This window comes from Arachis hypogaea, chromosome 20 (genome assembly GCF_003086295.3).
Source record: "Arachis hypogaea cultivar Tifrunner chromosome 20, arahy.Tifrunner.gnm2.J5K5, whole genome shotgun sequence".
In the NCBI taxonomy this organism is placed as follows: Eukaryota; Viridiplantae; Streptophyta; class Magnoliopsida; order Fabales; family Fabaceae; genus Arachis; species Arachis hypogaea.
In genome coordinates this window covers 112,593,613-112,619,856 of record NC_092055.1, presented here as the reverse complement: position 1 = coordinate 112,619,856, position 26,244 = coordinate 112,593,613, and the positions used below count along the sequence as shown (strand labels likewise).

Here is a 26,244-nt window from a genome sequence, read left to right as displayed (position 1 = left end):
TTCTACACACCATAGATTAAGGTGTGGAGCTCTGCTGTTCCTCAAAGATTAATGCAAAGTACTACTATTTTTCTATTCAATTCAACTTATTCCGCTTCTAAGATATTCATTCGCACTTCAATATGATGGATGTGATGATCGTGACAGTCATCATCATTCTCAACTTATGAACGCGTGCCTAACAACCACTTCTGTTCTACCTTAGATTGAATGGATATCTCTTGGATATCTAATACAGGGGACCGAGTCCGAGTTATTAGTGTCTTTGTGGTATAAGTTAGAACCCATGGATGGCCATTCCTGAGATTCGAAAAGTCTAAACTTTGTTTGTAGTATTCCGAGTAGGATCTGGGAAGGGATGGCTGTGACGAGCTTCAAACTCGCGAGTGCTGGGCGTAGTGACAGACGCAAAAGGATAGTAAATCCTATTCCAGTATGATCGAGAACCGACAGATGATTAGCCATGTAGTGACAGCGTATTGGACCATTTTCACAGGAGGATGGGATGTAGTCATTGACAACGGTGATGCCCTACATAAAGCTTGCCATGGAAAGGAGTAGGATTGATTGGATGAAGATAGCAGGAAAGCAGAGATCAGAGGAACAAAAGCATCTCTATACGCTTATCTGAAATTCTCACCAATGAATTACATAAGTACCACTATCCTATTTTATATTTTAGTTATTTTCATCCACTATAATTTCTTAATACAATTTAATCCGCCTGACTGAGATTTACAAGGTGACCATAGCTTGCTTCAAGCCGACAATCTCCGTGGGATCGACCCTTACTCACGTAAGGTTTATTACTTGGACGACCCAGTGCACTTGCTGGTTAGCTGTACGAAGTTGTGAAACAGATATAAGATCATGAACGTGCGTATTGAGTTTTTAGCGCCGTTACCAAGGAATGGAATGATCACGATTTCGCACACCAAGTTTTTGGCGCCGTTGCCGGGGATTGTTCGAGTTTGGACAACTGACGGTTCATCTTGTTGCTCAGATTAGGTAATTTTATTTTATGTTTAAGCATTTTATTTCAATTTAATTTTCGAAAAATCTTTCAAAAAAAATTTTTTTTCCCTTTGTTTTCGAAAATTATTTTAAAATTTTTAAAAATGAATTCTAAAGTTTCAAAATGGTATGCTGAAGTTTGGCTAGCCATCAAGCTTTAGACTAACCTGGTATGATTCCTGGAATCTTGATTGAGGACTTTGAATTCATTACTTCCTTTTTCCTATATGTTTTTGAAAAAAAAAATATATACAAAAATCCAAAAAAAACATTAATAAAATCATAAAAATCAAAAATATTTTGTGTTTCTTGTTTGAGTCTTGAGTCAATTTTTAAGTTTGGTGTCAATTGCATTTTTTCTAAAAATTTATGCATTTTTCAAAAATTCATGCATTCATAGTGTTCTTCATGATCTTCAAGTTGTTCTTGGTAAGTCTTCTGGTTTGATCTTGATGTTTTCTTATTTTGTGTCTTTTGTTGTTTTTCATGTGCATCTTTGCATTCATAGTGTCTAAGCATTAAAGATTTCTAAGTTTGGTGTCTTGCATGTTTTTCTTTCATTAAAAATTTTCAAAAATAAGTCTTGATGTTCATCTTGATCTTCAAAGTGTTCTTGGTGTTCATCTTGACATTCATAGTGTTCTTGCATACATTGTGTGTTTTGATTCATAATTTTTATGTTATGAGTCTTTTTCATGTTTTTCTCTTTCTTCATTAAAAATTCAAAAATAAAAAAATATCTTTTCCTTATTTTACTCAAAATTTTCGAAAATATGATTTGATTTAGTCAAAAAGTTTTTAAATTTAATTGTTTCTTATGAATCAAATCAAATTTTCAATTTAAAAATTCTATCTTTTGCAAATCTTTTTCAAAAATCAAATCCTTTTCAAAATTTCTTTCTAATATTTTCGAAAATTTTTCAAATTAATTTTCAAAAATCTTTTTCTTAATTTTAGTTCATGATTTTCGAATTAGTTACTAACATTTAATGTGATTGATTCAAAAAATTTCAAGTTGTTACTTGCCTATTAAGAAAGGTTCAATTTTTAAATTTTAAAAATCATATCTTTTTAGTTCTTGTTAGTCAAGTAATCAACTTTAGTTTTCAAAATCAAATCTTTTTAATTTTCTTTTCAAATCTTTTTCAAATTAAAGATTTCAATCATATCTTTTTCAAATTCAATTTCAAAATCTTTTCTAACTTCTTATCTTTTTAAAATTGATTTTCAAATCTTATCTTTTTGTTTCATTCATATCTTTTTAAATTTCAATCATATCTTTTTCAAAAACAAATTTCAAAACTTTTTCAGTCAATCTTATCTTTTTGTTTCAATCATATCTTTTTCAAAACTACCTAACTAATCCTCTCTCTCTCTTATTTTTGAAAATTCCCTCTCTCCTTTTTCAAAATTCCTTTTTAATTAACTAATTGTTTTAATTTTAATTTAATTTCAACTTTAATTTTTGAAATCTAACTTTCAATTTTAATTTTTATTTTAATTAAATTTCAAAATTCTCTCTCTCATCTCCTTCTATTTATTTATTCATCTACTAACACTTCTCTTCCATCCAAAAATTCGAACACCACCTCCCTCTCTGTGTTCGAGTTTTCCCTCTTCTCTTCCTTACATTACATTATTTTCTTCTTCTACTCACACAAAGGAACCTCTCTCTACTGAGGCAAAGAGGATCCCTATTATTTTCTGTTTTCTTCTTTTTCATATGAGCAGGAGCAAGGACAAGAACATTCTTGTTGAAGCAGATCCTGAACCTGAAAAGACTCTGAAAAGAAAACTAAGAAAAGCTAAAATACAACAATCCAGAGACAACCTTACAGGAATTTTCGAACAGGAAGAGGAGATGGCAGCCGAAAATAATAATAATGCAAGGAGGATGCTTGGTGACTTTACTGCACCTAATTCTAATTTACATGGAAGAAGCATCTCCATTCCTGCCATTGGAGTAAACAATTTTGAGCTGAAACCTCAATTAGTTTCTCTGATGCAGCAGAACTGCAAGTTTCATGGACTTCCATATGAAGATCCTTTTCAGTTCTTAATTGAATTCTTGTAGATCTGTGACACTGTTAAGACCAATGGGGTTGATCCCGAGGTCTACAGGCTTATGCTTTTCCCATTTGCTGTAAGAGACAGAGCTAGAGTGTGGTTGGACTCTTAACCCAAAGATAGCCTGAACTCTTGGGATAAGCTGGTCACGGCTTTCTTAGCCAAGTTCTTTCCTCCTCAAAAGCTGAGTAAGCTTAGAGTGGATGTTCAAACCTTCAGACAGAAAGTAGGTGAATCCCTCTATGAAGCTTGGGAGAGATATAAGCAACTGACCAAAAAGTGTCCTTCTGACATGCTTTCAGAATGGACCATCCTGTATATATTCTATGATGGTCTGTCTGAATTAGCTAAGATGTCATTGGATACTTCTGCAGGTGGATCCATTCACCTAAAAAAAAGCCTGCAGAAGCTCAAGAACTCATTGACATGGTTGCTAATAACCAGTTCATGTACACTTCTGAGAGGAATCCTGTGAGTAATGGGACGCCTCAGAAGAAGGGAGTTCTTGAAATTGATACTCTGAATGCCATATTGGCTCAGAACAAAATATTGACTCAGCAAGTCAATATGATTTCTCAGAGTCTGAATGGAAGGCAAGCTGCATCCAACAGTACTCAAGAGGCATCTTCTGAGGAAGAAGCTTATGATCCTGAGAACCCTGCAATAGCAGAGGTGAATTACATGGGTGAACCCTATGGAAACACCTATAATCCCTCATGGAGAAATCACCCAAATCTCTCATGGAAGGATCAACAAAAGCCTCAACAAGGCTTTAATAATTGTGGAAGAAACAGGTTTAGCAATAGCAAGCCTTTTCCATCATCCACTCAGCAAAAGACAGAGAGTTCTGAGCAGAATCCATCTAGCTTGGCAAATATAGTCTCTGATCTATCTAAGGCCACTCTAAGTTTCATGAATGAAACAAGGTCCTCTATTAGAAATTTGGAACCACAAGTGGGCCAGCTAAGTAAAAGGATCACTGAAATCCCTCCTAGTACTCTCCCAAGCAATACAGAAGAAAACCCAAAAGGAGAGTGCAAGGCCATTGAATTGATCATCATGGCCGAACCTACAAGGGAGGGAGAGGACGTGAATCCCAGTGAGGAAGACCTCCTGGGACGTCCAGTGATCAATAAGGAGTTTCCCTCTGAGGAACCAAAGGACTCTGAGGCTCATCTAGAGACCATAGAGATTCCATTAAACCTCCTTATGCCATTCATAAGCTCTGATGAGTATTCTTCTTCTGAAGAGAATGAAGATGTTACTGAAGAGCAAGTTGCCAAGTACCTTGGTGCAATCATGAAGCTGAATGCCAAATTATTTGGCAATAAGACTTAGAAAGATGAACCTCCCTTGCTCACCAATGAACTGAGTGATCTGAATCAACTGAAATTGCCTCAGAAGAAACAGGATCCTGGAAAGTTCTTAATACCTTGCACCATAGGCACCATGACCTTTGAGAAGGCTCTGTGTGACCTTTGGTCAGGGATAAACCTCATGCCCCTCTCTGTAATGGAGAAACTGGGAATCTTTGAGGTGCAAGCTACCAGAATCTCATTAGAGATGGTAGACAACTCAAGAAAATAGGCTTATGGTCAAGTAGAGGACGTGTTAGTAAAGGTTGAAGGCCTTTACATCCCTACTGATTTCATAATCCTGGATACTGGGAAGGATGAGGATGAATCCATCATTCTTGGAAGACCCTTCCTAGCCACAGCAAGAGCTGTGATTGATGTGGACAGAGGAGAATTGATCCTTCAACTGAATGAGGAATCCCTTGTGTTTAAAACTCAAGGATCTCCTTCTATAACCATGGAGAGGAAGCATGAAAAACTTCTCTCAGTGCAGAGTCAACCAAAGCCCCCACAATCAAACTCTAAGTTTGGTGTTGGGAGGCCTCAACCAAACTCTAAGTTTGGTGTTGAACTCCCATATCCAAACTCTAAGTTTGGTGTTGGGAGTCTATAAAATTAACCTGATCACCTGTGTGGCTCTATGAGAGCCCATTGTCAAGCTATTGACATTAAAGAAGCGCTTGTTGGGAGGCAACCCAATGTTATTTAATCATTTTTATTTTATTTTCTCTTTGTTATTTCATGTTTTATTAGGTTGATGATCATGTGGAGTCACAAAAACTACTGAAAAAATCAAAAACAGAATGAAAAACAGCATTGAAAACAGAACACCCTGGAGGAAGGGCTTACTGGCGTTTAAACGCCAGTAAGGAGCATCTGGCTGGTGTTTAACGCCAGAACAGAGCATGAAATTGGCGTTAAATGCCAGAAACAAGCAGCAGTCTGGCGTTTAAACGCCAGGATTGCACCCAGAGGAAAGCTGGCATTAAACGCCAGAAACAAGCATCACACTGGCTTTAAACGCCAGAAACAAGCATCAGACTGGCGTTTAACGCCAGAAATATGCACCATACTGGCGTTCAACGCCAGAAACATGCTGCAGACTGGCGTTGAACGCCCAAAACAAGCATGGAAGTGGCGTTTAACGCCAGAAACATGCTGCAGTCTGGCGTTAAACGCCAGGATTGCATATATAGGGTGTTTTACACGCCTCAAAGGTGAAGGGATGAGAAATCCTCAAACACCTCAGGATCTGTGGACCCCACAGGATTCCTTCAGGATCTGTGGATCCCACAGGATCCCCACCTACTTCTTCTCTCCTCTTCACACCTTTTCATAACTCTCTTCCCCAAATACCCCTCACCAATCAACTCAATCACTCTTTCCCATCACCTCTTCACTACTCACATCCATCCTCTCTTCCCTAAAAAACCCCACCTACCTTTAAATTCAAAATAATTTCCCTCCCAAACCCAACCCTAAATGGCCGAACCCTAACCCCTCCCCACTCTTATATAAACCCCTCATTCCTTCTTTATTTTCACACAACACAACCCTCTCTTCTTCCACTTGGCCGAAACCACTTCTCCCTCCATCTCCTCCATTCTTTTCTTCTTCTACTTCTTTCTCATTTCTTTTGCTCGAAGATGAGCAACCATTTTAAGTTTGGTATGCTAAAAGCATTGCTTTTTGTTTTTCCATAACCATTCATGGCACCTAAGGCCAGAGAGACCTCTAGAAAGAGGAAAGGGAAGGCAATTGCTTCCACCTCTGAGTCATGGGAGATGGAGAGATTCATCTCTAAGGTCCATCAAGACCACTTCTATGAAGTTGTAGCCAAGAAGAAAGTGATCCCTGAGGTTCCTTTCAAACTCAAAAAGAATGAGTATCCGGAGATTCGACTTGAAATCCAAAGAAGAGGTTGCGAAGTTCTAACCAACCCCATTCAACAAGTCGGGATCTTAATGGTTCAAGAATTCTATGCAAACGCATGGGTTACTAGGAACCATGATCAAAGTGTGAACCCGAACCCAAAGAATTGGCTCACCATGGTTCGGGGGAAATACTTAGATTTCAGTCCGGAGAATGTGAGGCTGGCGTTCAACTTGCCAATGATGGAAGAGAACGTACGCCCCTACACTAGAAGAGTCAACTTTGATCAAAGGTTGGACCAAGTCCTCATGGACATATGTGTGGAAGGAGCTCAATGAAAAATTGACTCAAAAGGCAAGCCAGTTCAACTAAGAAGGCTTGACCTCAAACCAGTAGCTAGAGGATGGTTGGAGTTCATTCAACGCTCAATCATTCCTACTAGCAACCGGTCTGAAGTTACTATAGACCGGGCCATCATGATCCATAGCATCATGATTGGAGAGGAAGTGGAGGTTCATGAGATTATACCTCAAGAACTCTACAAGGTGGCTGACAAGTCCTCCAACTTGGCAAGGTTAGCCTTTCCTCACCTTATTTGCCACCTCTGTAATTCGGCTGGGATTGACATAGAGGGAGGCATCCTCATTGAAGAGGACAAGCCCATCACTAAGAAAAAGATGGAGCAAACAAGAGAGCATGGACCTCAACATGAGCATGAGGAGATTCCTCACCATGAAATCCCTGAGATGCCTCAAGGGATGCACTTTCCTCCACAAAACTATTGGGAACAAATCAACACTTTCCTAGGTGAATTAAGTTCCAACATGAGACAATTATGGGTGGAACATCAAGAGCACTTCATCATCCTCCATGAAATTAGAGAAGATCAAAGAGCTATGAGGGAGGAGCAAGAAAGACAAGGAAGAGACATAGAGGAGCTCAAAAGCACCAGTGGTTCTTCAAGAAGAGGAAGACGTCACCCTCACTAAGGTAGACTCATTCCTTAATCTCCTTGTTTATTTATTTTCCTGTTTTTTCGATTTTTATGCTTTATGTTTGTTTATGTTTTTGTCTTCATGATCACTAGTATTTAAGTGTCTATGCCTTAAAGTTATGAATGTCCTATGAATCCATCACCCCTCTTGAATGAAAAATGTTTTAATTACAAAAGAACAAGAAGTATATGGTTTCGAATTTATCCTTGAAACTAGTTTAATTATTTTGATGTGGTGACAATACTTTTTGTTTTCTGAATGAATGCTTGAACAGTGCATATGTCTTTTGAAGTTGTTGTTTAAGAATGTTAAATATGTTGGCTCTTGAAAGAATGGTGAAAAGGAGACATGTTATTTGATAATCTGAAAAATCCTAAATATAATTTTTGAAGCAAAAAAACGCAGTGAATACAAAAGCTTGCAGAAAAAAAATAAAAGAAAAAAAAAGAGAATATAGCGAAAAAAATTTGGGAAAAAGAAAAAACAAGCAGAAAAAGCCAAAAGCTCTTAAAACCAAAAGGCAAGAGCAAAAAGCCAATAACCCTTAAAACCAAAAGGCAAGGGTAAATAAAAAGGATCCAAGGCTTTGAGCATCAGTGGATAGGAGGGCCTAAAGGAATAAAATCCTGGCCTAAGCGGCTAAACCAAGCTGTCCCTAACCATGTGCTTGTGGCGTGAAGGTGTCAAGTGAAAACTTGAGACTGTGCGGTTAAAGTCAAGGTCCAAAACAAAAAGAAGAGTGTGCTTAAGAACCCTGGACACCTCTAATTGGGGACTTTAGCAAAGCTGAGTCACAATCTGAAAAGGTTCACCCAGTTATGTGTCTGTGGCATTTATGTATCCGGTGGTAATACTGGAAAACAAAGTGCTTAGGGCCACGGCCAAGACTCATAAAGTAGCTGTGTTCAAGAATCAACATACTGAACAAGAAGAATCAATAACACTATCTGAACTCTAAGTTCCTATAGATGCCAATCATTCTGAACTTCAATGGATAAAGTGAGATGCCAAAACTATTCAAGAGGCAAAAAGCTACAAGTCCCGCTCATCTGATTGGAGCTATGCTTCATTGATATTTTGGAATTTATAGTATATTCTCTTTTTTTTATCCTATTTGATTTTCAGTTGCTTGGGGACAAGCAACAATTTAAGTTTGGTGTTGTGATGAGCGGATAATTTATACGCTTTTTGGCATTATTTTTACATAGTTTTCAGTATGATTTAGTTAGTTTCTAGTATATTTTTATTAGTTTTTAATTAAAAATCACATTTCTGGACTTTACTATGAGTTTGTGTGTTTTTCTGTGATTTCAGGTATTTTATGGCTGAAATTGAGGGACCTGAGCAAAAATCAGATTCAGAGGTTGAAGAAGGACTGCAGATGCTGTTGGATTCTAACCTCCCTGCACTCAAGGTGGATTTTTTGGAGCTACAAAACTCCAAATGGCGCGCTTTCAATTACGTTGGCAAGTAGACATCCAGGGCTTTCCAAAAATATATAATAGTCCATACTTTGCCCGAGTTTAGATGACGCAAACTGGCGTTCAACACCAATTCCATGCTACATTCTGGAGTCAAACGCCAGAAACAGGTTGCAAAGTGGAGTTCAACGCCAGAAATAGGCTACAAACTGGCGTTCAACTCCAAGAATGACCTCTCCACGTGTAAACTTCAAGCTCAGCCCAAGCACACACCAAGTGGGCCCCGGAAGTAGATTTCTGCATCAATTACTTATTTCTGTAAACCCTAGTAACTAGTTTAGTATAAATAGGACTTTTTACTATTGTATTTAGATGATCTTTGGAACGTTTTTCCTTAGACTTGGGGGCTGGCCATTCGGCCATGCCTGGACCTTATCACTTATGTATTTTCAACGGTAGAGTTTCTACACACCATAGATTAAGGTGTGGAGCTCTGCTGTTCCTCAAAGATTAATGCAAAGTACTACTGTTTTTCTATTCAATTCAACTTATTCCGCTTCTAAGATATTCATACGCACTTCAATATGATGGATGTGATGATCGTGACAGTCATCATCATTCTCAACTTATGAACGCGTGCCTGACAACCACTTCTGTTCTACCTTAGATTGAATGGATATCTCTTGGATATCTAATACAGGGGACCGAGTCCGAGTTATTAGTGTCTTCGTGGTATAAGTTAGAACCCATGGATGGCCATTCCTGAGATTCGGAAAGTCTAAACCTTGTCTGTGGTATTCCGAGTAGGATCTGGGAAGGGATGGCTGTGACGAGCTTTAAACTCGCGAGTGCTGGGCGTAGTGACAGACGCAAAAGGATAGTAAATCCTATTCCAGTATGATCAAGAACCGACAGATGATTAGCCATGCAGTGACAGGGCATTGGACCATTTTCACAGGAGGATGGGATGTAGCCATTGACAATGGTGATGCCCTACATAAAGCTTGCCATGGAAAGGGGTAGGATTGATTGGATGAAGACAGCAGGAAAGCAGAGATCAGAGGAACGAAAGCATCTCTATACGCTTATCTGAAATTCTCACCAATGAATTACATAAGTACCACTATCCTATTTTATATTTTAGGTATTTTCATCCACTATAATTTCTTAATACAATTTAATCCGCCTGACTGAGATTTACAAGGTGACCATTGCTTTCTTCAAGCCGACAATCTCTGTGGGATCGACCCTTACTCACGTAAGGTTTATTACTTGGACGACCCAGTGCACTTGCTGGTTAGTTGTACGAAGTTGTGAAACAGATATAAGATCATGAACGTGCGTATTGAGTTTTTAGCACCGTTACCAAGGAATGGAATGATCACAATTTTGCACACCACCCAGCTGATAGATATGGTGGATAATCTTGTAACTACCAACAAGCCCCACCCCGTGCCTATAGACCATCCTCTCAACATAACCTCGAACCACCACACTCACAAGCTTCTCTTCACCATTCGCCACCACATGATCCCTATTTACCCCAGTTCCAATCCAATCACTCCCAAGCACCACCACTTTCCTATGTATCATGTCCAAATCCATCACCCCGAGAATTAGAAGTTCGCCTCAAGGAAACAGTAAATAAACTTCAAACAACCATTCGACAACTGGAGCAAGCAGTAATTCAATTAGCTTCTAGATGTTCGAATATTCATGGACCAACCATAGCCCCGTGTGGATAATCTAGCGAAGAGCGTAGCATGAAGGAAATACTAGAAACTCCAGTGGACAAGACAGAGAATGAATTCGTACTAGAACGAGTAGAAGAAGCTGTCATTACGCAAGAAGAAGAGTTGGTTGAAGATCTAGGAGACGCTGAACCTCCATGGGAATTCAGAGCTGAGGAGAACTCCATCAAGGACGTTACAGTTGATGCTAAGGAGGACAGTGCACAATCCCCAAGGCAAGTCATTTATGAAGAACTAGACAGAATAATCCAGGACACAAATTCCCTTGATGATGATAGTCACAAGTCAAGTTCTCTTAGTAATGAACTTGCATGCGCAAGTGAATTCTCTGAGATGAAGAATCTTCCCCAAATGAATACGAAGATGATGCAGACGTAGATTTCTCTCAACCTCCAATCTATGACTCGAATGATGAGGAAGACAAAGAAGACTTTGACCAGGACACAGATGCATTTGAAGAACCTTGCAAAGAAGTGGAGGAATTCACAGAAGAGCACAAAGGGAGTAGAACTTACAGAACCACCGGAAACACCTACCCCAAGGCCATTACCACCCAATACAAGCTTCAAGTGGGTACAATCTTTGACCTTTAACTTTACTTTTCCACTTGAATACGGTTTGCTTGAAACAGATGGCCAACTTAGAGCTCTCTGCGGCTTTAAGAGTAAGAGGGAAATGGGTCGTGCTCAGAGCTGGTGCACAAGGTTCGATAAGGTTCCACGCTACAACTTGAAGTGCACAGATTGGTATCAAGTTCAATCGAATGGATCTCGGAAAGCATTTGGTCACCATGGTGAGAATCTACTTTCTAAACCGCCCAGATGGAAAAATATAGATCAAGACGGAGGCGATTTAAAAGCAAAGTTTGGGGTCCTGGAATCTATTCTGACATTCGTCATTCCGGGAGCCTAAAAATTTGTTTGAAGCTGCTCAGGAGCTTTACATGCCTAGTTTGGGACCCCGGAGGCTATTGGGATTCCAAGCATTGGTGGATATTTTTGGATGAATTTAAACATAAGCCGCCATAACAGGAAGCCCCTCCAATGTCCAACTTAAGGACTTTAACTAAAAGTGCTAGGTGGGAGACAACCCACCATGGTATGATCGTTCATTTTTCAATTTTTATTTCGTTTTGTTTGTTTTCAAGTTTTATTTTATTTTATAATATTGAACCTGGAATTTTGCATCGCATTCATATTAATCATTGCATTCTGCATTGTGCATCAAAAAAAAAAAGGGGTGCGCGACGCGACCGCATCACTCATGCGATCGCGTCACATTGCGAAAAACACTACCCACGCGACCGCGTCATCCATGCGGCCGCGTGATATGAAATCGGCGTAAAGATCCAACGTCCAGAAAGTTGGGCTAGAATCGTGCGGCCATTGTGCGTTTTGCACAAGATGCCCACGCGATCGCATGCCCCATGCGATCGCGTCACTTGCACACAACCAATCCCACGCGACCGCGTGAGCGACGTGATCGCGTCGCATGGATTGCACAACACCCCAAAAGGAGACAGAGAGTTGCGCGGAAACGACGCTGGATTCGTGCATTTTGCACAAATTCGAGCGACGCGATCGCATGCCCCAGGCGATCGCGTCATTCACTCTTTTAGCCATTCCATGCGATCGCGTGCCCTATGCGATCGCATCACCCCCATTCCGCTCCAGCCACGCGACCGCGTACCCCACGCGATCGCGTGGATTTAAAATTATAACCCCCTCAGTCACGCGAACCCTATCAGTCGCGCCCCCCCTTGAAACCCTCTCCTCCCTCTCTTCCCCTCCAATCCAACCACTACCATCCAGCCACCATCACCGCCACCCCCAGACGTCGCCGACCTCCTAGACGCCGCCGCCACCTACCCCCCTTCCTCCTCCCCCTTTTTTCTTCTTCTCCCTTCTTCCTCCTCCCTCCAACACCACTGCTCCTCCGCCGTCACCACCGCTGCCCTGCCCACCGCCGCCCTGCCCACTGCCACTCGAACACCTACCCCCTCCCTTCCCCTCCTACCCCCTACTCCATTACCCATCCCTTCTTTCCCCCCTGCCCCGAACATCCGTGCCCACCACCGCCAGCCGCCGCACCAGACGCCGTCACCACCACCCCCAGCCTCCTTTATGCCCACTCTCCTTATTCGGCCTACTAGGTTCTGACGAACGCCACCCTTCTATCCTTAGTCGTTATTTCATTATTTTCTGTTTATGTTCATGTTTAGGCTAGTTAGATATGCATGTTGTAGTGGATTTTAGGTTGTTAGGTAGCCTAGGATGTGGTTAGTGGATTTAGGCCTGTTTACTTGCACTGTTCATGTTTCTGTTTTATCAAATTTGCAATTCTGCTGTTGCTGTGATGTTTGTAATGTTCATACACTGTGATTTCTTGTTTCATGCTGCTCTTTACACTGAATTTTCATGTTTATATTCCTTATATGTAATTGAAAGCTTTAATTTTAATTCATATGAACTATTTGATTGCTGTTTATTTTTCGGGACAATCCAATTTTAGCCGGAATGCTGCCCAAATTTCTGTAAAATATTTTCATTCATGTTTTGGTTTTGGCATTTTGAAATCTGCTTTCCTCTGCTTTACCCAAACCCATTCATGAATGCCAGGCATGCATTCTTATTCTTTTTGATTTCCTGGTTCATATATTGCATTTTTGATGTTTGATTCCAATTTTTGCTATTTCTATATCTATTTGAATCTTCATCAACTGGTTTTCCTTGTTTGGTTATGAGTTACCTATAGCTCCTAATTATGAATGCCTGTTATTTAGAAACTTATCCTTATGCCACTTACCTTAACCCATTTTTCACTAACTCACTAATTCTAATTTCCTGAACTCTTTTTTAATTCTAACCAACCTAACCTTTTAATATCTTTCTTCTGGTTTCTCACTTTCTTTTAACCTTCTAACCATGGCATACTGATAATTCTTCCTACTTAACATGCCTTCTATTACATTTTGGATTGTGTATTTTTCCTTTCGAACTTTTAACTCCTATACAATCCTTAATGCACATTTACTTAACTCATTTACCTCATTCTAATTCTCCTTTGCCACTTTGTGTTTCTTTTGACTAATTGCCTATTTATTTTCCTCTTTTTATTATATCCTGATTTTCTTTTTTCAGGATGTCAGATTCCCAGAGAAAGGGAAAAAGAAAGGCTACCACTGGCAAACGTAAAAGAGGAGAATCATCTATGTCTATCATAGATCTCATGCATGATGCCTCCTGGCGGGAGAAAAACTTCACCCCGCAAGAGAAGGCCGACCAGCTGCTCCCTGCTAATGACCCAGTGAAGTTTGCAAACTGATACTGTGAGCTGAAGTATCCGGTGTTTGTAAACTCCAGGAACCTATACCTGGAGAAGACTCTGAAGATCCCAGGAGAACTCCAGCAATACACCTCTGATCAGATTAAACAAAGAGGCTGGTTCTTTCTAGAGAGAAACCTGTCTGAGGTCAATGCATCTTGGGTAAGGAAATTCTACTGCAATTACTTCAAGACTTCCCTAGATGCAGTGAACCTTAGGGGGAAGCAGATTCTGGTCACTGAAGAGGCAATTGAAGATGTTCTGAAGCTTCTGCCTAAATCTGATCAGCCAAATGGTTATCAGAAAGCTGAGGAAGACATGCGCTTTCTGAAGTTTGATTGGGATGCAGTCAAAGTCCGGATAGCCCTTGACCCGACCGTTCCTTGGATTATGGGTCAGAACACCACCATGCCCAAGGGAATCAAGCGGGCATACTTGAATGATGAGGCTCGGCTATGGCATCAGATACTTAGCAACTTCATTATGCCGAGTACTCACGAGACAGATATACCTGCCGCTATGATCACCCTCCTATGGTGTGTGATGGAGGGTAAGGACTTGTACCTGCCACGCTTTATCTGGTTCTACATGGCCAGGGTCCACGTCCGAGGCACTCTTCCCTTTCCATATTTGATCACACAGCTAGGCCGTCGAGCTGACGTGCTTTGGGAGGATGCTGATGAGAGGCCACCTGCTGCAGAATGCAAGAAGATTATCCCGCACAGCAGGAACTTTCTGGCCTTGGGCTACAGACCTCCAGTCCTCACTGCTCCTGGTGACACTGCCACACCATCTCCTGGCCCCTCTTCCTCCACAGCTACACCTTCCACCACCACTGCACCTCCACCTGCCTCAGAGCCCATCTATCATCTAGTGCACCGCCTGTTTCGACGGCTTGACCAGATGGAGCGTCGCAACAAGCGACGCTATGAGCACCTGAAGCTGATGATACGATCTGGCGACATCCCCTCCGAGCCTGACACACCATCCGAGGCATCTGAGGAGGAGACGGATGCGCTTGAGGCTGCGACCCATCCACAGAGAGAGACAGAGCAGGCTGCACCACAGGCAGAGGTTCCACATCAGATTCAGGCTGCAGATCCTGAGATCCCTATCCAGTCAGCACCTCCTCTGCAGCAGCCAGATCCTCAGCCCACCACCACAGAGACTCCAGCTACCATCCCTTCCGATGATGACACCCCTTCACACCCTGCTTGAGTGAGCATCAGGGACGATACTTCCTTTTAAGTGTGGGGAGGTCGCCATCTCTGGCATATTATTTTGGTGAACCACTACAGACTCTTTTTCTTTTATTTTGGATATTTTTCTGTATTTTTCTCTTTATTTTTATTTTTTTCTGAGTACTTATACATTGCTACTTTCATGTATTTATACTCTATTTCTGCATTTTGCATTTTTTTTAGTTCATATTTTAGCCACTTAGTTTAGTTGCAATTCTAACTTATTAGTTATAGAAATTGTGGATTGATTAGTATAGTTTACCCTTTTTAGCATAAGATAACTCGGAATAGATTGAAAAGAAAAAGGAAGTAAACTAGAGACTTTAACAGAATCAAAACAACCCACACCTTGTATATATGGCATTACATGTTAGTTAATTAAACAACATTTCATCAAGGAGAAACACTAGAACTTTAAAGCCACCTTAAGTTTTACATTGAGAATAATGGGAATTTTTAACTAAACCTGCATGACATACATAAGTGATAAATGATTTTTTAGCTAGAGAACACATAGCCTGTGAGTTTTGAGCTTAATTGTATGGTTATATTCAAACCATAATTCTTATTCCTGTGTGTTCCGCCCTTCTTTTATATTCTGGTGTTCTTTACTTTGTTTTAATCTATATGTCCGATTATAGAATGTAGATACATACCAAGAGAGTGATTGAGGCCATTATTTGATTTTAGCTCACTTATCCCAAAATAGCCTACCTTTTACATCACCCTTGTTAGCCCCCTTGAGCCTTTAAATCCCCTCTTGTTTTATAACCACATTACTAGCCTTAAGCGGGAAAACAAATAAAGAAGTCCCAAGTTGAATCCTTGGTTAGCTTAAGATAGAAATTGTGTAATTGTTTAAATGTGGGGAAACCTATTGGGAACATGGATGATAGAAACAAAGGGTAGAAGGTGGAAAAAGAATAAAGATGTTTCAAAATAAGAATTTTTGGGAAACATGCTCATGTGAAGTTAAAGAAATTAAATTACCATGTGCATTAAAAAAAATTTAATTTTCAATATTTGAATAAAGGGGACACCAAAGGATTCCCCAAATGCAAATAAAGCAATGCACATGCGATAAAAATAAACATTAAGGCATGAACATGTAACATCAAAAGTGGGAAAATATGAGAAAATAGGTAAAGCAGCTTTGCTTTAGAAAGTATGTATGTTAGGTGAGATCTTAGACTAATTAAGGATTCACTTATTAGCTCACTTAGCCTTATACATATACCCTTACCTTTACCTTGGCCCCATTACAACCTTAATTAAAGACCTCATGATTTTTGGTATGTCTATATTCTATAATTGTTGATTGGTTAGATGAAGAACAAAGTTATAGAAAGAAAGAATAAAAAAGAAGAATAGAGTGATTAACCCAATAAACACTGAGTGATTAGAGAGTAAACACAAAATCCAGTGAGGGTTCAATAGCTCATTAACATATATCTCTGCTTAAATTATTAATTGTCTTACAAGTTTTTAAAATGTTTTTCTCTCCCATCTCAATTGTAAAGGCACCTTATCACTATCTAAGGCTTGGCTATATATATATACATGACTCCTTGAGAATGTCAATTAATTTAACTACATGCAAGCTTTATATTCAAGTGAATAAAAATTAGAATTGCATGATGCATCATTCACCTAGGTAGTTGCATTTAGATTAGATTGCATTGCATGACATTCCACCACTTTAACCTTACTTTTTACCTTGGATTTAGCATGAGAACATGCTATTGTTTAAGTATGGGGAGGTTGATAAACCTATATTTTATGATATATTTTGTGCTTAATTTGAGTGATTTATTCAATCCTTCACCCACTTATTCATATTAATTGCATGATTTTACTTCTCCTTCCTTATTATGTGATGTATGTGAAAAACATGTTTCCTATGCTTAAAAATTAATTATTTTAATTACCCTTATTATCATTCGATGCCGTGATTAGTGTGTTGAGTAGTTTCAGATCTTCTAAGGCAGGAATGACTCAAAGGATGGAAAAAAAACATACAAAAAATGGAAGAAATGCACAAAATGGCATTTTGGAGAAACTGGCATCCACGCGATCGCATGGGCGACGCGGACGCATGCCAAGCGCGAATCAACAGCGACGCAGCCGCATGACTGACGCGACTGCGTGCCTTAAGCAAAACACATATGACGCGGCCGCATGACTAACGCGACCGCGTGATAAGAAAAGCTCCGAATGACACGACTGCATGACCCACGCGGAGGCGTAACAGAGGCCACGCACCAGAAATTACAGAAAATGCTCCCAGCGATTTCTGAAGCCCTTTTTGGCCCAAATCCAAGTCCAGAAGGCATAGACCAGAGGTTATGAAGTGAGGGAATGCATCCATTCAGGGGGAGCTCGCCAATTTAGTTACTTCTCATGATTTAGATTTAGTTTTGAGAGAGGTTCTCTCCTCTATCTCTTAGGATTTAGGATTTCTCTTAGTTTTAGGAGTGACTCTCAATCCCAGGTTTAATGTTCCTTTACTTTAAGCTTCCCTTTCACTTTTATTCATTTCATTCCTTTAGTTGATTATTTACTTTTGCCATTTAATTTATGAATTCTTCTATGTTCCAGATTATTTGAATTAATGTTATTTGAGGTATTTCAGTTTATTATTGCTTTCTTTTATTTATGTCACCATTGCTTTCAATCTGAAGACATTTTTATTCCAGCAAATTTACTTTTTCCCTTTTGGTCTTGGTTAAGAAATCAGTAACTCAGGAGTTATCTTAGCTCAATATAATTGATAACTGTTATCTTTGCTAATTGAATTGAACTTCAATAATCCCAACCTTTTCTTAGGAAATAAATAGGATTCGAAGATCAAACTAATTAGTCCCTGGACTTTCCTTTGCTTTAGCAAGGGTTAACTAAGTGGAATTAAGATTCAATCTTCTTTATTATTGAGAAGGATAACTAATTTGGACTTCCAATTTCTCATACCTTGCCAAAAGTTTGCTTTACAGTATTTATTTATTTTAATTGTAATTTAAATTATTTGTCATATTTATTCCTCACTCTCAACCCCGATTTACAACCTTTATAGCCAATAATAAGAACATACTTCCCTGCAGTTCCTTGAGAAGATGACCCGAGGTTTGAATACTTCGGTTAACAATTTTAAAGGGGTTTGTTACTTGTGACAACCAAAACGTTTGTACGAAGGGATTTTTATTGGTTTAGAAACTATATCTACAACGCGACTGTTTTATTAAATTTCTTTACTAGCAAAAACCTATTCGTCAAAATGGCGCCGTTGCCGGGGAACTGCTAACGTGTGCCTTATTATTGGTTATTGTAAATATTTTTCTTTTACTTGTTTATTTATTTCTGTTTTTTTTCTTTTTAATTTTATTTGCTACTATGAACTCTCACCCCTCTCGCTTTGAGTTTGGTTCTAACTTTGTTGAAGGAAATAGAAGCCACAGTAGGAATATGCATCAAGGTCAGACCAATCAAGGATGGATGGAGCCAAGAGGATCTAATCAACCCTTTAGGCAACAACACCCTCCAAGATATCATGGACAACGACCATTCTACAATGCATACCCAGTGATGAGCGAATAATTTATACGCTTTTTGGCATTATTTTTACATAGTTTTCAGTATGATTTGGTTAGTTTTTAGTATACTTTTATTAGTTTTTAATTAAAAATCATATTTCTGGACTTTACTATGAGTTTGTGTGTTTTTCTGTGATTTCAAGTATTTTCTGGCTGAAATTGAGGGACCTGAGCAAAAATCAGATTCAGAGGTTGAAGAAGGACTGCAGATGCTGTTGGATTCTGACCTCCCTGCACTCAAAGTGGATTTTCTGGAGCTATAGAACTCCAAATGGTACGCTTCCAATTGCGTTGGAAAGTAGACATCCAGGGCTTTCCAGAAATATATAATAGTCCATACTTTGCCCGATTTTAAAGGATGCAAACTGGCGTTCAATGCGAGTTCCATGATGCATTCTGGAGTCAAACGCCAGAAACAGGTTGCAAAGTGGAGTTCAACGCCAGAAACAGGCTACATACTGGCGTTCAACTCCAAGAATGACCTCTCCACGTTTAAACTTCAAGCTCAGCCCAAGCACACACCAAGTGGGTCCCGGAAGTGGATTTCTACATCAATTACTTATTTCTGTAAACCCTAGTAACTAGTTTAGTATAAATAGGACTTTTTACTATTGTATTTAGATGATCTTTGGAACGTTTTTCCTTAGACTTGGGGGCTGGCCATTCGGCCATACCTGGACCTTATCACTTATGTATTTCAACGGTAGAGCTTCTACACACCATAGATTAAGGTGTGGAGCTCTGCTGTTCCTCAAAGATTAATGCAAAGTACTACTGTTTTTCTATTCAATTCAACTTATTCCGCTTCTAAGATATTCATTCGCACTTCAATATGATGGATGTGATGATCGTGACAGTCATCATCATTCTCAACTTATGAACGCGTGCCTAACAACCACTTCTGTTCTACCTTAGATTGAATGGATATCTCTTGGATATCTAATACAGGGGACCGAGTCCGAGTTATTAGTGTCTTCGTGGTATAAGTTAGAACCCATGGATGGCCATTCCTGAGATCCGAAAAGTCTAAACCTTGTCTGTGGTATTCCAAGTAGGATCTGGGAAGGGATGGCTGTGACGAGCTTCAAACTCGCGAGTGCTGGGCGTAGTGACAGACGCAAAAGGATAGTAAATCCTATTCCAGTTTGATCGAGAACCGACAGATGATTAGCCAAGCAGTGACAGCGCATTGGACCATTTTCACAGGAGGATGGGATGTAGCCATTGACAACGGTGATGCCCTACATAAAGCTTGCCATGGAAAGGAGTATGATTGATTGGATGAAGACAGCAGGAAAGCAGAGATCAGAGGAACGAAAGCATCTCTATACGCTTATCTGAAATTCTGACCAATGAATTACATAAGTACCACTATCCTATTTTATATTTTAGTTATTTTCATCCACTATAATTTCTTAATACAATTTAATCCGCCTGACTGAGATTTACAAGGTGACCATAGCTTGCTTCAAGCCGACAATCTCCGTGGGATCGACCCTTACTCACGTAAGGTTTATTACTTGGACGACCCAGTGCACTTGCTGGTTAGTTGTACGAAGTTGTGAAACAGATATAAGATCATGAACGTGCGTATTGAGTTTTTAGCGCCGTTACCAAGGAATGGAATGATCACGATTTCGCACACCAAGTTTTTGGCGCCGTTGCTGGGGATTGTTCGAGTTTGGACAACTGACGGTTCATCTTGTTGCTCAGATTAGGTAATTTTATTTTATGTTTAAGCATTTTATTTTAATTTAATTTTCAAAAAATCTTTCAAAAAAAAATTTTTTTTCCCTTTGTTTTCGAAAATTATTTTAAAATTTTTAAGAATGAATTCTAAAGTTTCAAAATGGTATGCTGAAGTTTGGCTGGCCATCAAGCTTTAGACTAACCTGGTATGATTCCTGGAATCTTGATTGAGGACTTTGAATTCATTACTTCCTTTTTTCTATATGTTTTCGAAAAAAATATATATATATACAAAAATCCAAAAAAAAAACATTAATAAAATCATAAAAATCAAAAATATTTTGTGTTTCTTGTTTGAGTCTTGAGTCAATTTTTAAGTTTGGTGTCAATTGTATTTTTTCTAAAAATTTATGCATTTTTCGAAAATTCATGCATTCATAGTGTTCTTCATGATCTTCAAGTTGTTCTTGGTAAGTCTTCTTGTTTGATCTTGATGTTTTCTTATTTTGTGTCTTTTGTTGTTTTTCATGTGCATCTTTGCATTCATAGTGTCTAAGCATTAAAGATTTCTAAGTTTGGTGTCTTGCATGTTTTTCTTTCATTAAAAATTTTCAAAAATAAGTCTTGATGTTCATCTTGATCTTCAAAGTGTTCTTGGTGTTCATCTTGACATTCATAGTGTTCTTGCATACATTGTGTGTTTTGATTCATAATTTTTATGTTATGAGTCTTTTTCATGTTTTTCTCTTTCTTCATTAAAAATTCAAAAATAAAAAAATATCTTTTCCTTATTTTACTCAAAATTTTCGAAAATATGATTTGATTTAGTCAAAAAGTTTTTAAATATAATTGTTTCTTATGAATCAAATCAAATTTTCAATTTAAAAATTCTATCTTTTGCAAATCTTTTTCAAAAATCAAATCCTTTTCAAAATTTCTTTCTAATATTTTCGAAAATTTTTCAAATTAATTTTCAAAAATCTTTTTCTTAATTTTAGTTCATGATTTTCGAATTAGTTACTAACATTTAATGTGATTGATTCAAAAAATTTCAAGTTGTTACTTGCCTATTAAGAAAGGTTCAATCTTTAAATTTTAAAAATCATATCTTTTTAGTTCTTGTTAGTCAAGTAATCAACTTTAGTTTTCAAAATCAAATCTTTTTAATTTTCTTTTCAAATCTTTTTCAAATTAAAAATTTCAATCATATCTTTTTCAAATTCAATTTCAAAATCTTTTCTAACTTCTTATCTTTTTAAAATTGATTTTCAAATCTTATCTTTTTGTTTCAATCATATCTTTTTAAATTTCAATCATATCTTTTTCAAAAACAAATTTCAAAACTTTTTCAGTCAATCTTATCTTTTTGTTTCAATCATATCTTTTTCAAAACTACCTAACTAATCCTCTCTCTCTTATTTTTGAAAATTCCCTCTCTCCTTTTTCAAAATTCCTTTTTAATTAACTAATTGTTTTAATTTTAATTTAATTTCAACTTTAATTTTCGAAATCTAACTTTCAATTTTAATTTTTATTTTAATTAAATTTCAAAATTCTCTCTCTCATCTCCTTCTATTTATTTATTCATCTACTAACACTTCTCTTCCATCCAAAAATTCGAACACCACCTCCCTCTCTGTGTTCGAGTTTTCCCTCTTCTCTTCCTTACATTACATTCTTTTCTTCTTCTACTCACACAAAGGAACCTCTCTCTACTGAGGCAAAGAGGATTCCTATTATTTTCTGTTTTCTTCTTTTTCATATGAGCAGGAGCAAGGACAAGAACATTCTTGTTGAAGCAGATCCTGAACCTGAAAGGACTCTAAAAAGAAAACTAAGAGAAGCTAAAATACAACAATCCAGAGATAACCTTATAGTAAGTTTCGAACAGGAAGAGGAGATGACAGCCGAAAATAATAATAATGCATGGAGGATTCTTGGTGACTTTACTACACCTAATTCCAATTTACATGGAAGAAGCATCTCCATTCCTGCCATTGGAGCAAACAATTTTGAGCTGAAACCTCAATTAGTTTCTCTGATGCAGCAGAACTGCAAGTTTCATGGACTTCCATCTGAAGATCCTTTTCAGTTCTTAACTAAATTCTTGTAGATCTGTGACACTGTTAAGACCAATGGGGTTGATCCCGAGGTCTACAGGCTTATGCTTTTCCCGTTTGCTGTAAGAGACAGAGCTAGAGTGTGGTTGGACTCTCAACCCAAAGATAGCCTGAACTCTTTGGATAAGTTGGTCACGACTTTCTTAGCCAAGTTCTTTCCTCCTCAAAAGCTGAGTAAGCTTAGAGTGGATGTTCAAACCTTCAGACAGAATGAAGGTGAATCCCTCTATGAAGCTTGGGAGAGATATAAGCAACTGACCAAAAAGTTTTCTTCTGACATGCTTTCAGAATGGTTCATTCCACAAGTAGTACTTTGCATTAGAAATCAATTTTTTCATTTGTTGCTTACTGTACTCTTTGGGTATGAATCTCATAGCTTTATAGTTTACAATGTCTGCAAACCATGGTAATTCCTGAATGGCTAAGAGTTGCTCATCCAGAAAGGTTTCAGAGATCTCAGTAGGAGGGAGGGACGCCCCTTCTACTAGTTCGATCCGGGACAAGTGATCTGCTACCTGGTTCTCTGTCCCTTTTCTGTCTCTTATTTCTATATCAAACTCTTGCAAAAGCAACACCCATCTTATAAGTCTGGGTTTTGAATTCTGCTTTGTGAGGAGATATTTTAGAGCAGCATGGTCAGTGTACACAATCACTTTTGATCCTACTAAATAAGATCTGAACTTGTCAATGGCATAAACCACTGCAAGTAACTCCTTTTCTGTGGTTGTGTAATTTTTCTGCGCGTCATTTAAAACATGGCTAGCATAATAAATGACATGCAGAAGCTTGTTATGCCTCTGTCCCAATACTGCACCAATGGCATGGTCACTGGCATCACACATTAGTTCAAATGGTAATGTCCAGTCTGGTGCAGAGATGACTGGTGTTGTGACTAGCTTAGCTTTCAGAGTCTCAAACGCCTGCAGACACTCTGTGTCAAAGATAAATGGCGTGTCAGCAGCTAGCAAATTACTTAGAGATTTTGCAATTTTTGAAAAATTCTTTATAAACCTCCTATAGAATCCTACATGCCCCAGAAAGCTTCTTATTTCCTTAACATTGGTAGGTGGTGGTAATTTTTCAATTATCTCTACCCTAGCTTGATCCACCTCTATTCCCTTGTTTGAAATTTTGTGCCCAAGGACAATTCCTTCAGTCACCATAAAGTGACATTTCTCCCAGTTTAAAACCAGGTTAGTCTTTTTGCACCTTTTTAGAACAAGTGCTAGATGGTCAAGACAGGAGCTGAATGAGTCTCCAAATACTGAGAAGTCATCCAGGAAGACTTCCAAAAATTTCTCTACCATATCAGAGAAGATAGAGAGCATGCACCTCTGAAAGGTTGCAGGTGCATTACACAGACCGAATGGCATCCTTCTGTAGGCAAATACTCCAGAAGGAAATGTGAATGCTGTTTTCTCTTGGTCCTAAGGATCTACTGTAATTTGGTTGTAACCTGAATAGCCATCCAAAAAATAGTAGTATTCATGACCTGCTAGTCTCTCTAGCATTTGGTCTATGAATGGTAAAGGAAAATGATCCTTTCTGGTGGTGGCTGTATTGAGTCTTCTGTAGTCAATACACATACGCCACCCTGTAACTGTTCTTGTAGGAACCAGTTCATTATTTTCATTATAAACCACTGTCATGCCTCCCTTCTTGGGGACAACTTGGATAGGGCTCACCCAGGAGCTATCAGAAATAGGATAAATAATCTTAGCCTCTAGTAACTTAGTGACCTCTTTCTGCACCACCTCCTTCATGGCTGGATTCAGCCGCCTCTGTGGTTGAACCACTGGCTTAGCATCATCCTCCAATAGGATCTTGTGCATGCATCTGGCTGGGCTAATGCCCTTAAGATCACTTATGGACCACCCAAGAGCTGTCTTGTGTGTCCTTAGCACCTGAATTAGTGCTTTCTCTTCCTGTGGCTCTAAAGTAGAGCTTATTATTACTGGAAAAGTATCATCTTCTCTCAGAAATGCATATTTCAGGGATGGTGGTAGTGGCTTGAGCTTGGGTTTAGGAGGTTTCTCCCTTTCCTGAGGAGTTTTCAAGGGTTCTTCTGTTTTCTCTGATTCCTCCAGATCAGGCTGAACATCTATAAAAATATCCTCTAGCTCTGATTTGAGACTCTCAGTCATATTGACTTCTTCCACCAGGGGGTCAATAATATTAGCGCTTATGCAGTCTTTTGGTGTGTCTGGATGTTGCATAGCTTTGACAGCATTCAACTTGAACTCATCCTCATTAACTATCAGGGTTATCTCCCCTCTTTGGACGTCAATAAGGGTTTGTCCAGTTGCTAGGAAAGGTCTTCCTAGAATGAGAGTTGCACTCTTGTGCTCCTCTATTTTCAGCACTACAAAGTCAGTGGGAAAGGCAAACGGCCCAACCTTGACAATCATGTCCTCAATTACGCCTGATGGAATCTTAATGGAGCCATCAGCAAGTTGGAGGCATATCCGGGTTGGTTTAACTTCATCAGTCAAACCAAGATTTTTGATAGTGGATGCAGGTATTAGGTTGATACTTGCTCCAAGATCACATAGAGCTGTCTTGGTACAAGCACCCTCTAATGTGCATGGTATCATAAAGCTTGCGGGATCTTTAAGCTTCTCTGGTAAGCTTTTTAGAATGACTGCACTGCATTCTTCAGTGAGGTAAACTTTTTCAGTTTCTCTCCAATCCTTCTTATAACTTAAGATCTCTTTCATGAACTTAGCATAAGAGGGTATTTGCTCAAGTGCCTCTACAAACGGAATCTTTATTTCAAGAGTCCTGAGATAGTCTGCAAAGCGGGAAAATTGTTTATCCTGTTCCGCTTAGCAGATTTTCTGAGGATAAGGCATCTTGGCTTTATATTCTTCAACCTTAATTGCTGCAGGTTTATTTCCTACAGAAGGGGTTGGAGAAGCCTGCTTAAGGGGGTTGTTATCAGCACTTGCAGGTGTCTGATCCTCTATTTCCATTTGAACGCCAGAATTGAGTGCTTTTTGGGCGTTTAACGCCAGATTGCCACTTTTTTCTGGCGTTTGAACGCCAGATTTGGCTACCCATTGGGCGTTTAATGCCAATTTTTCCCCCAAATGCTAGAATCATTCCTCTCTGGGCTCTTACTGTCCTCAGAGGGAATTTAGGCAATGGCTTGGTCATCCTCTTTCCGGTTCCTTTCTTGGCTTTCTGCTGCCTTGAGTTGAGACATTCAATGTCTTCCCACTCTTTAATTGAACAGCTTGGCATTCTTCTATTATCTATTTAGATAACTGCTGTCTTGTTTGATTTAATTGTTTTTCCTTGCTCTGGTTAGCATCTTTGGTTTCTTGCAGCATCTCTTTAAATTCTGTAAACTGTTTTGTTATAATAAGCAATTGCTGATTGAGTTCAACAACTTGTTCTTGAGGACTAAGTTCAGTGGATACTGCTTTAGCTTCTTCTTTCATGGAGGGCCCACTACTTAAGTATAGATATTGATTTCTAGCAACTGTATCAATGAGCTCTTGAGCCTTTTCAATTGTCTTTCTCATGTGTATAGATCCACCAGCTGAGTGGTCTAGAGACATATGGGCCTTTTCTGTAAGCCCGTAGTAGAAGATGTCTAACTGCACCCATTCTAAAAATATTTCAGAGGGGCATTTCTTTAGCATCCCTCTGTACCTCTCCCAAGCCTTAGCTGTGTCATCCTTTTTGGAGGGAAATACTGATTCAGGAATTTATTTGATAACTATTTCCATGTTCTTATGCTTGCTGTAGGTTGGTTATTTAACCACCTCTTAGCTTGATCTTTTATAGCAAATGAAAACAGTAA

The 26,244-nt window shown here is 38.9% G+C and overlaps 1 non-coding gene across 1 annotated transcript; it reads right to left on the bottom strand.

Moving 5' to 3' along the window:
* Nucleotides 1-3,271: 3,271 nt before the first annotated feature.
* On the bottom strand, nt 3,272-3,379 carry LOC112787763 (small nucleolar RNA R71). The gene has a single exon (XR_003195156.1). It is a non-coding gene; the product is annotated as a small nucleolar RNA R71 (small nucleolar RNA).
* Nucleotides 3,380-26,244: the final 22,865 nt, after the last annotated feature.